At 35.3% G+C, this 12,739-nt stretch overlaps 1 pseudogene; it reads left to right on the top strand.

Moving 5' to 3' along the window:
- LOC123536502 (DNA helicase MCM9-like) overlaps positions 1 to 12,739 on the top strand; it is a 47,773-nt pseudogene that overhangs the window by 20,450 nt on the left and 14,584 nt on the right.

Here is a 12,739-nt window from a genome sequence, read left to right as displayed (position 1 = left end):
AAAATTTGGATCGAACAACGTGTCAAATCTATTTGAAATGTCAGTCAAATTTGGTCCGCCATCACGAATAAAGTCCCTAACATACCTCGATGAAATATTGGAGTCAAATTTCTATAATTCATCAACAGTCGTAGGTCTTCCAAAGGGGTGTCACTTTCCGAGTCATTTTCTACTTGTCACGCGTATAATTCCTCTATTTCCGACGAATCGGAGTCACTTGATAAATTATCTGACGAAATATCACTAATATCCACATCTGAATCTGGATCCCGACGTGGAATTTCATAAATATCCTTTGGAGAAAATGTTTAGAATTCACTATCGCTATCTGCCATTTCGGTACATGTACAATTTTATTTTCTGAAAATGAGTTTGGGATTTCCAAAATTTACTGTAAAAATAGTAACGTTTTGAAAGCGAGACTCGGGCATGATCGTAAAATGAACTTTTCCCAACCGAATTAAACTTTTAAACCAATAAGTTTTCGTCCTTTTCAATCGGAAAAAGATGAATATTAAACAGTGCATTATCCAGACGGTTTCAGGCGATTCATTTGTAGACAGGAAGGGCGGATTGAGGCGTTTCATTGGATAAGCGATAAGGGCGGATTGGGGTGATATGATTGGAAAAGGGTTAAACAAAATGTGTTTGAAGACATGGCGAAAAAATCTGTTTCTTGTCATGGAATTATACTAAATTAAGTATAAATGCTTCAATTTCAGAAAGAAGAAATTGAGAAGTTTTGGGAAGAGCATGAGTGTAAGCCCCTAACAGCTCGCAACCATATACTGTCCTGTTTGTGTCCGCAAGTATATGGACTGTATGTGGTGAAACTTGCTGTTGCCATGGTACTGGCTGGAGGTGTACAGGTTTGTTCATAAAGCTTATTGTATTGATGTGGATAAGAATGATACAAAATTACAGCCTTTTGTAGATTATATATATATGTTAACCTTTAGCCTGCTGGCGGCAAGTGATTCTGCCTATGCGACCAGTGCAGACCAAGATCAGCCTGCACGTCCGTGCAGGCTGATCGTGGACTGCACTGTTCGCTGTTCAGTCAGTAAATTTTCAGTGAACACCCCTTTGATAAACAAGTGGTACTGCCCAAATTCAAAGATGGACCAGTCCATTTTAGAAATTAAGCAGGGTAAAGATTAAGAAATTAACAACACACACACAATGATGTCAAGTATGAAATGTGATTTTAGTGTTATTAATAAAAAGATCAGTCAGTTTTAGTTATACATTCAATGGCCTTGGTTTGGTAAACAAGGGGTTGCTGAAACAAAGTTAAATGTAGAAAAGAAAGCCTCAGGAGACTTGAAAATGTTTGCTGAAAAAAAAAGGTCATTTATTCATGTTGTCTAGTAGAAATTTTGATGTTAAATATTTGTAATTATGCCGTAACTGTCCAAAATTTTAAAACCTGAGATTGGAGACCAGTCTCAAAACTTCAGCATCTGATTTGTTATTCCTAAGCTCAAGGTTGAAATTGACCCAATGGCAAGGCTACATTTTGAGACTGGTCTCCTAACTCGGATTAATTATCTTGGACTGTGTTTACCTTAGGCTGCGTTTATCTTAGACTGCTTTTTTTTTCTATACAGAGACAGGATGAAAGTGGTACCTGTGTTAGAGGAGAGATACACATGTTGCTCGTAGGCGATCCAGGTACTGAGTGCTTTGAGTTAGCCACACATGGCCAGATTAAAATTGCTAAACAAGGAAATCATAGCAGTTTGTACTTTTAGGAAGGCTTGCCAAGTTTAATTTCCTCTTTGACCATTTGACACAAGGCAGTGTGTCTGCTGTCATTATTCTCCTCTGATTCATGTTGCGAAGTTTGCCACCTGTACCATACTGGGGAATACTAACAGAAAACAGTTACATATCTGCAGGGATTGTTTTACTAACAGTGAGTGGCCAGTGTGTGCTATTTTGGAGAAAAAATAATTAGAACTGGGAAAATCGGAATAAAATCCTGATGTAAAGTGAAATCTAGGGGCAAACTACATGTTCATGATTTGAGAGTCATTTTTTGATGGAACGAAGCCTATAAACAAACTGTAATATACATGTTAAAAGAAAATATCTCTGAACTAAGATACTGGTGAAAACAGTGAAAATGGTAACTAGAACAAATAAATGATGTTGAAATGAATTGAATGGAACAGCAGGATAGTTTCAGTCAAACTTTTTTTGGTCAAATCAATTACTGAAATCCTTATTATCTTATTCACCAGTTCATTCAAATTAACAATTGCTTAAAAATATGAAATTGTATTTTTCTGCTGTATATAAACAGAAACTGAATGATAATTATTCAAGAACGATTTCTGTTGTTGCAGGAACGGAAAATCACAGTTTCTTAAATACGCTTCTAAATAACTCCCCTCAGTACTGACAACAGGTATAGGAGCACCAGCGCCGGACTTACAGTTACAGCTGTGAAGGTTAGTCACTGTTTCGCATGTACAGTCAAACTTGAGCTAAACACCATCTATGTTCTCCAGTCTTGGTTGTTTCAGTTTATCTTAAAGGTACAACTTTGCTGACCGCCTTGGTAGCCTAGTGGTAGAGTGGCCACATCGAGTGTAAGAGGTCATTGGTTCACATCCTGGCTGCGTCGTACCAAAGCCGTGAAAAAATGTTACTCTGCTTGTCACTCAGTATTGAGAGATAGTTGTAGGACTGTTCAGCTCAGTGTCAGTGTAATGTGACAGGGTGGGGTATTATTTTTCACCTGTCTAGGGCATGATATTCGCAGTGAGGCAGCATTATAAAGTTGGGCATTATACTCACTGCTACAAGTAGACACCATCATTTATATGACCAAGTTTTTTTTTATCACTAAGAGTTTTTTATCTGACCATTTTGAAAAAAATAAGAGATTATTATGGAAAGCCACTGTTTCTGAGAAATATTAAAATAACAGTTTCAGCTCAGTAACTATAGTTTAGATTGATATATTGAAATTAAACTTGGCGCTTAGCCAATAGGTAGCTTATAGAAAAATCAAGATTAGGTGTCGGGTGGGGGGAGGGGGTCATAATAGTCAGCATTGTTTATTAATTAATGGGTATATTTTGAAAATTCCACCATTGCACAGTTACAATTTTTTAGCTCGACTATTCGAAGAATAGGGGAGCTATCCTGCTCGCCCCAGCACCGGCGTGAGCATCACACAAATGTTAAAGTTTGTGCACCACCCCAAATATTTTCAAAGTCCATTGAGATATTGCTTTCATATTTTGCATACTTGTTTACCATCATGACCCCAGTCTGTAAAAAGGAGGAGGCAACTCTATCAAGCATTTTGACTGAATTATGGCCCCTTTTTGACTTAGAATAAATGTTAAAGTTTGCGTACCACCCCAAATATTTTCAAAGTCCATTGAGATATTGCTTTCATATTTTGCATACTTGTTTACCATCATGACCACAGTCTGTAAAAAGGAGGAAGCAACTCTATCAAGTATTTTGACTGAATTATGGCCCCTTTTCGACTTAGAATAAATGTTAAAAGTTTGCGTACCACCCCAAGTATTTCAAAGTCCATTGAGATATTGCTTTCATATTTTGCATACTTGTTAACCATCATGACCCCAGTCTGTAAAAAGGAGGAGGCAACTCTATCAAGCATTTTGACTGAATTATGGCCCCTTTTCGACTTAGAATATGCTTATTGTAATGTTAAAGTTTTACTCATTACTTATATTATACTATCAAGCACTGAGAATAGTCGAGCGCGCTGTCCACTGACAGCTCTTGTTGTATTCACCGCTTCGTCCATCAGTCACACATCTCTTGTCCGAAGTACTTCTCAGCAACCATTGGTTGGAATTTAGCGAAACTTCATAGGAAGCTTTACTATCAAAAAGAGATGCTCATATTGTCTTCATGTTCTGATCAGATGATTTTTCACAGACTTCTTGCCCTTTGATTATTCAACAGTGGTATACTATAGTACAATTCTTGTCCAGAGTATTTCTCAGCAAGCACTGGTTGGAATTTAGCCATACATCATGGAAGGTTTTCTATGATGAAAAGATGCACATGTTATCTCGTGTTCCGGTCATTTGACTTTTCACCAGTTTTTGCCCTTAAGTATTTCTCAGCAACCTCTGGTTGGAATTTAGCCAACTTCATAGGAAGCTTTGCTATTAAGAGTAGATGCACATATTATCTTTGTTTTCCATTTGGATGATCTTTCATTGAGTTATTCCCTTTGATTATTCAACAGTAGTATATTTCAGTACAATTTTTATCTGGAGTATTTCTCAGCAACCACTGGTTGGAATTTAGTCATACTTCATAAGAAGCTTTTTTGTTACTATACTATATACATAGAGTCTGTATAATGCAATCTTGTGCGCACCAACTCTCCTCTTCCCCTTGACACAATTTAATGAAACTTCACACAAGTGATCAGTACCAACCCTAGTTGTGCATGGGGCATATTACCTTGTTTTAGATTAATATTCTGCAGAGTTATTGGACTTTGTGTTTTGTTACTATATATATAATATATTAATATATATATATATATAAATATAATATATATATATATATATTATAATATATATATATATATATATAATATATAATATCTATAGCTAGCTATCTAATTTAGAGAGAAGAGAGAGAGAGAGTCTGCAAATGCAATCTTGTGTGCGGCTAATCTCTGGAACCATTGCACACAATTTAATGAAACTTCACACAAGTGATCAGTACCAACCTTGCTTGTGCATAGTGCATGTTAGGTTCTTTCAGAATAATATTCTGCAGGGTTATGGGAATTTGTTTTTGTTACTATAATATATACATAAAGTCTGTATATCTACATAAAGTCTATATACATACAGTCCACATAATTATGCAATCGTTTGTGCGTCAGATTGCAATGTACTGTGTCAGTGCATGCGGGGGGTACATTCATCACCTTCAGTGATAGCTCTAGTTTTTGTTTGGTAAAGGAAAGAGCATTTAGATGACACAGAGTGGACTTCACAGTTACTGGTTTCAAGTTTATAAATTGTTAGGATTGACATACTGTTACAGGGCTTGGTGTAAAGCAAGCTTATAGGAAGCACTGGTTCACTGTTACTAAAAATAGCAAATGGATTTCCACTCAGTAAGTAACAATGACTGCCTCGATAGCCTAGTGGTAGAGCATCCGCTTCGGGTGTGGGAGGTCATGGGTTAGATCCCTGGCCACGTCATACCAAAGACGTGAAAGACGTGAAAAATGGTACCAGTAGCTCCCTTGCTTGGCGCTCAACATTAAATAAAAGGGAAACTGGCCTCTTCTCTCGTACCCTCGTGGCAATGGATTCCATCAGGAATGAAGTGTCAAGAGTGATTAATATAAGTTGTAGAACTTCTTTCAAAATCAACCTAAAATAAATACTGTATAAATTAATGAATGAGATATCATGATGGAACTTTGTCTGTAGGTAGCTTGATAGAGCTGAAAGGTTAGAGTTTGTTTTTTTGCCACTATGGTAAAGGTCACTGTTAGAGCAAGGGCATTGTAACTACAGTTCCACCTATCTTGTTGTAAATGCATGCTTTGGATTTTGTATTTACTTGAATTTTAACACAAGCTCCACATGTACACAGTTGACAGGGTTGCCACTTTCCTTGAAAAGTCAGGAAAAATTATTCTTTTTCAAGGTCAGTGAATTGTTAGGGAAATCTTGATAGTGGTCAGGGAAAAAAGAAATTCTGGGTTGATGTTTAAAATTTGCAGTGGCTATGGCAGCCTTCAAGCAGTATTTATAAAAGAATTGTGAAGGGTGTCGACAAGTAAAGTCAAGTCAAGTCAGTTATTGTCACTGACTAATATCATAATTACTACCATATACTTTTGTTATTTGTTAATGAAAGTTTGTTATATCTGAAATAAAATAGACAGCTGTAGGGGAGCAGGAGGCAGAACAAAATATGGTGGTATTGGTAAGTGAAAAGTATGGCTTAGTCAGGGAAAAGTCAGGGAATTTCATTTTGTCAACTAAGTGGCAACCCAGATGGTGACAAAGATCATGTTTTAAAGGGAATTCCTATAGTTTTTTTCCTTTCATAGAATTTTTTTAAATTCACATATATAATAGGAAAATTTGTACTGAAAACAATGAACAAATAAAAACAATAGGTCACCAGGCTTGTTTTTGTGAAAAAATTTTTTGAACACACCCAATGTTGCTTAAACTGCCAGCGATTTTTCAACATTTTCATAATTTTCTGCTTTTTTATAAATACCAACTAAAATATACATCCAGGCAGCACAATACGTTTTTTTTCTTATTACAGATTTTATTATAAACTTATTTGATATCATAGTCATATTTGCAATACTCTATCCTTACAATGATGGGTACAAATGAAAAAAAAAACTGTTTCATAATTACTTTTGTGAACTTTTTTCAGTGAAAAATACCCATATTAAAGACTATTTTTTTTAAATTATGAAAAAACTCTTTCATAGAATTTTTTCCTTTTTTTCTTGTGTATAGATAATTGTATTGTGAGAATAAAAATAGCTAAAAATGTATGGGTCACCAGGCTAAATTTTATGTTAAGACCGCTAGAAAACAACACCTGTTCGGACGGAAATGGCGCGAACCTGCCCAAATTGATTACATGTATGTCTGCTAAAAGTTTAAAAAAAGTTTTAAAATTCTTAATTCTTTCTATAATTGCATACTAAATAATCTGAAAGGTGATATTGTCTTATCAGTACTAAGTCAATTATCTTACATTATATGAACAACACTGTCTTTGTACTAAAATGCGATATGAAAACACAACCACAAAAATAGCAAGATACCTGTCAGGCAGGATACTTTTCAATACAACATAAACCAGCATCAACATTTGATTACTTATAAAACTTATCAAAAATGTTATTTCATTCAAGATTCCTCATATTTAAGATTGTCTGTAACATGTTTCAACAAATGTTGACTTCAGTTCAGTTGTTCATAGAAAGTGTCGGCTGCGCAGAAAGATGCGCATAAAAAACTATAGGAATTCCCTTTAAGTATCACAAAAGAAACCAACATGTTTGATCAGATTTAATAATGATAAATATTTACCAAAATATATATAATGTATGTGTATAAGTTGCAAGGGTAAAATATATGCTATAAATACTGTTGAAAAATGGTGGTAAACCCAAAACAAATAAACAAAAGTTCAATAGATGTTGCATTTTTACTTTTCTTTAGTGTATTGTTTTAGTGTAATAAGTATGACATACATAGTATTATAACTTTCAAACAGAATTCGAACAGAAAATATTGATGATTAATTGTTTTCATTTGTTGTAAAAAATGTTGAAACAGAAATTTGTTTCCATTTCATTCTGTGAAGTATTATTATTATTATTGTTATTATACCAGATTTATATAGCGCCCTTTTCATGATCAGTTCCACGTTCAGAGGCGCTTTACATAGTTCAAAATTTAATGCAGCCACACAGGGCACATAATTCATCCTCTACTAGTACAGACACAGCGATCTGACCAGAGGGACAGAGTGAGACAAAGCCCCCACGACAGAGAGATCAGAAATGAATGAAGCTTTATTTACAAGGACATTCTATAAGTCAGGCCTTTTAAGCCCTTTACTGCTACAGAAATTAGGTGATTAGATTTTAGTTACACATAGCATGCTATTTCTTAATCTTCAGCTGATTGCAGTTTCCACCAATATAAACATCTTGGCTGTGATGGCTGTAGCATATAGACTTTGGGCACTGTAATCCTTCTAAGATTGTCTGGCCATGCTTCAAGTCTCCTGAAATATGATGTATGGTGTTGTAATAGGAGCAGCACACCAGCAATGATCCATCATCTAACATCAGCATTCCCCGTGGTTCTCTAAGATCCTGGTGCTTGTATACAGCTGATATATCACCCTATAATGTGACACTGACTACACTGTTGCTGTAACAGTTACTGATGTAGATATGTCTGGCATCTTCACTGAGCAGTATGTAGTTTGGGCTGACAAATGTTTTACTGTTTAGGTTGATTATGTTATTGACATTACCTTGTATATCTACTATATGCACACTACAAGGATACCAGCAAACCACATAGAGTTTACCTTGATGGTAAGTTATACCTCTGCATTCTTGTTCCACTGGAATACTTCGGCTGATTGACAGTTTACCTGCTGTTGTCATTATAAGGATTTCTTTCCTTTCAGGCATTGTCACAGCAATCTGGTCCTGAGGCAGTACAGCAATGTCCAATGGTCCAAAGTCAAGTTTCTTCTCTTCTATTACAGTTTTACTTTGTGTGTCCACAACTTTCAGTTTGTCGTTGATGTAATCAGCCAGCATAACTTTGTGAGAGGACAATACTGCACACCCTGTGATATAGCATTCATTTTTATCTGACTTTGTCTTCACATTTATATTTCCTATATGAGTTAACTTATCAAATACTTTCTTCTTTCTTGGAGTCACCGGAGTAGTGGATAGGCTCAACTGCTCTTTCTTCACCAGGGTAGTGGATAGGTTCAACTTCCCAAATATATCTTGCTTTGTAAGGAGGGTCTCTAATTCTTTGTTTCTTTCAAATGTGTATTGAATGCTGGTCTTATCCAAAGAGTCTTGAGCATTATTCAAATCATCCAACTTTAGTTTGGATTTAGCTTGTTTGATCAGGATGTAAAATTGGCCATTCTGTTGTGAGGTTTTGCTGTCTTGAAGACTTGACTTGAATTTCATGATATCTGAAGAAGCTGCAGTACATGTTTCAATCACATTTTTGACTGTTTGTTTATCTGTGAACTTCTTTTTTTCAGCCTCTGTCTGAACTTGCTTTTGCAGTTGATCTAAGCGATCATTTATCTCTTTGCGGAACTCAATAATTTCTTTGATGACATGATCATAGGAGGAGTCTATCTGCTTGTCTTGTAGTGTTGCCATTTTGATCACAGCATCAATATCTTTCATCTTCTGATCCAGTTCTCTCAGCATTTCCCTGTACTCATCACTGTCAGGTATGTAATCAATTTTACATGTCCTGTGATTTAGAGTTATACAATCAGTACATCCAAGATATTCATGGTTAGTGCAGAAAAACTTGATGATCTGATTTTTGTGAATATGACACTTTTCGGTACACACTACCAAATCTGTACTACGAATGGTGTGTTTGTCCATGCTATCTATATAAAGAAGATTATGATGTTTTGTAGCTTTTATTCGTTGATGATAAGCAAAGCAGTTCTTGCACATGTATTCCTGACAGTCCACACAAAATCCATGAGCTTCTATATGTTGACCAATAGCCAGGCATGGTTCACAGCTGTGGTCAAAATCCTCTGCTGAACCTTTAGATACTGATCCTAGAAAATCAGAAACCTTCCGACCTGACACTGCCATGATTTTGATACTCAATTATATTATATCTTGTGATCAGCTTCTTATATTCTTTATAATTAAAATAGTCTTTTGCTTCATTTTAGTTAAATAATGTCCTAGTTTTCACCTTTAAACAAAACTTCTTGTTGTCAAAAAATAGATTTGTTATATGATAACACAATGTTAATGTCCTTTTCAAAAACAGAGGCCTAAGTCTGAAACATAAAATACAAAAATTTAATTCAGAATGTCTCATAAGTCGCTAAATTATTTTAAACTTCCTCTTTGTCTGACTAAAATCACAATCAAGATATTTACACTTTTTTTAAAACTTCCTCTTTTTCTGTCTAAAAACACAGTCCAGATATCTACATGCTGATAAACTTATCATATTTCCTCTTTTTAGCTCACCTGTCACGAAGTGACAAGGTGAGCTATTTTGACCGCTTGATGTCCGTCGTCCGTCAACAATTTCTAAAAAAATCTTCTTGAAAACCACTGGGCAGAAATACACCAAACTTCACAGGAATGATCCTTGGGCTTTGATATCTGGTGAGTAGCATCATCTAGTGGTCCTCTACCAAAATTGTTCAAATTATCCCCCTAGGGTCAAATATGGCCCTGCCCCAGGAGTTGCCTGGTTTATATACACTTATATAGAGAAAACTTGGAAAATCTTCTTGTACAAAAACCACATGGCCTAGGGCTTTGATATTTGGTATGTAGCATTATCTAGTGGTCCTCTACCAAGATTGTTCAAATTATCCCCCTAGGGTCAAATATGGCCTCTCCCCAGAGGTCCAAAGTTTTACATAGACTTATATAGGAAAAAAAGTTTAAAAATCTTCTTGTCTGAAACCACAACACTTAGACCTTTGATATTTGGTTTGTAGCATTGTCTTATGGTTCTCAACCAAACTTGTTCAAATTGTACCCCTGGGGTGAAAAGAGGCCCTGCCCTGGCGGTCTGAGTTTTATATAGACTTGTATAGGAAAAAACTTTAAACATCTTCTTGCCTGAAACCATACGACCTAGGCTTTTGATATTGGGTATGATGCATTGTCTAGTAGTCCTCTACCAAAATTATTCAAATTATGCCCCTGGGGTTAAAAGAGGCCCCACCCTGGGGTCACTTAGTTATTATGTGAGTTATATAGGAAAAAAATACTTTGAAAACCATTTTATCCTATTTCCAAGACTGTTTAATTATAATTACCTGATGACCCCAAGTAATATGATGTCACTTGACTGTGACCTTGACCTACTGATCTACTTTCTTGTTTTTTAAGATACAGCCTTGAAATTTTGATGACATACACAGTTTTGTACACCAATCATAAAACTGAATTTCATTGACCATGAATGTGACCTTCTGACTTCCTAATATTTTATCATCAGTTTGACATTTGAAACATGTTGCTCATATTACCCAGGTGAGCGATTATTGGTAAACTTTAGTATTATATATCACATTTAAATCTTTTTAAATTTGTTCAGAAAACTGTGCAGAAACACAAACATTGCAACTTCAGTTGGCCTGGATAAGGTTACAAAACAGGCAATAATATTTAACATAGAATGTAGCTTCAAAAGTTTAATTTTATTGTCAAGCCTGCTTGTGGGGAGCTGGATATAGTTGTCACTTTTGGCGGGTCGGTGTATGTGCGTGCGCCCGTCTGATTTTGTCCAGACCATAACTTTGACATGCATGCACCAATCTTGTTTATATTTGGTATGAATGTTTACCTCAATGAGGAGTGTCATGTGCAAACCCCATGTTCCTATCTCAAAAGTCAAGGTCACAGTTGGAGGTCAAATTGAAGATTGTCCAGAGCATTTCTTTTTCATGCTTGGTGGGATTTTGATGTAACTTGGCATGAATGTTCACCATTATGAGATAGAGTGTCATGTGCAATAACCAGGTCTAAGGTCAAGGTCACAGGTGCTGGCTGGCTCAACATTCTGCCAGTGGGCAAGCAGAATGTACATTGTATTTCTAGTTCTTAAGAAGTATTACTTTTAAGCTGATAGTTACTTTTATGCTGATCTGGTGGTCAGTTGCCCTAATTTATAATAAGTATTACTTACTTCCTGTTAACACCCTAAATGTCACAATTATGATCCAATCTTTATGAGAGATTTTAACCGAAATTGAACTTTGTAGTAGGCTCAGCATACAGAAATATAAATCATTTTATGAAATAGATGGCAATAGATGAGCAAGTTTATTAATGTAATTATCTCTTAAAACATAAAATATCACATTAAAATGTTTGATACATTAACCTTACCCTGCTAAATTTCTGTAATGAACTTGTGCATCTTTCAATTTAGAAAGTACCATTAATTGTTAAAAGGGGTGATTACCAAAAAAAGTACTGACTTAATGGCAAACAGTGCAGATCATGATCAGACTGCACGGATGTGCAGGCTGATCTTGGTCTGCACTGGTCGCAAAGGCAGAATCACTTGCCGCCAGCAGGCTAAAGGTTAAATAAGTCCAGGTAATGTCTTGAAGTTAGCTGGAAAAGTGTGAATATCTTTAATCATGGGCAAAATCTGAAAAACAAGCACACAGACATATACAATTTATTTTACTATAATATAGACCATAATATTATGTTTATTTACGGCGGAGAAGTTTCATTAAAATCTACTTTGTAGAAAAAAAAATGTTCATAAAAATATTATCAAAATTGTGATTTTCCAATAGACTTCGATTATAAATAATAAATTGTGTTATGTTCAGATTGTTCAAATAAGTCTAACAAAAAATCATTCACATGACCCCTATGTTTTTCAGTTGCTGAATTTTCAGAGTATATTCTGAAGTTTTGAAAAATTAGGTTTAATCAAATTCAACATTGTAGAAAAAAAAATTGATCAACTTACCTAACACATATCCAGTACTTAGACAAGTGACGGAAAGCTGCAGATATACTTTCAACCTTGTGTTCATATTTTAAGCATTTTAATTTACGTTGACTTAATGAATAATGAAACTGATTAGAATGTTTGCTTCCAGCATATTGAATAAGTTTGATACTGGATCATCTGGTGTTAAAAACTGGGTCACTAGGTCAAGTATAGACCTCAGGTAACTCATAAAGCTTGGTCGGAGTGTTTGTTTATATGAATCTAGGTCAATTTCTCAAGTTGGGTACCAGAGCCTGAGAAGTCAAAAACTATGTCTCTAGGTCAAATCTTTGGGAAAAAAACTTGTATAATGATCTACCAGATTTACATAAAACATGATTACAATGTTTGTCTCTATGAAATCGAGGCCAGATTAAATATTGGGTTATCTCTGGTAAGAACTAGGTTAGGTGAGAAATAGGGCCTTCAAATTGATTTTT

This window comes from Mercenaria mercenaria, chromosome 17, assembly GCF_021730395.1.
Source record: "Mercenaria mercenaria strain notata chromosome 17, MADL_Memer_1, whole genome shotgun sequence".
NCBI classification, from domain to species: Eukaryota; Metazoa; Mollusca; class Bivalvia; order Venerida; family Veneridae; genus Mercenaria; species Mercenaria mercenaria.
The sequence above is the reverse complement of the archived record's forward strand: the minus strand, read 5'-3'. Positions and strand labels throughout refer to the sequence as shown.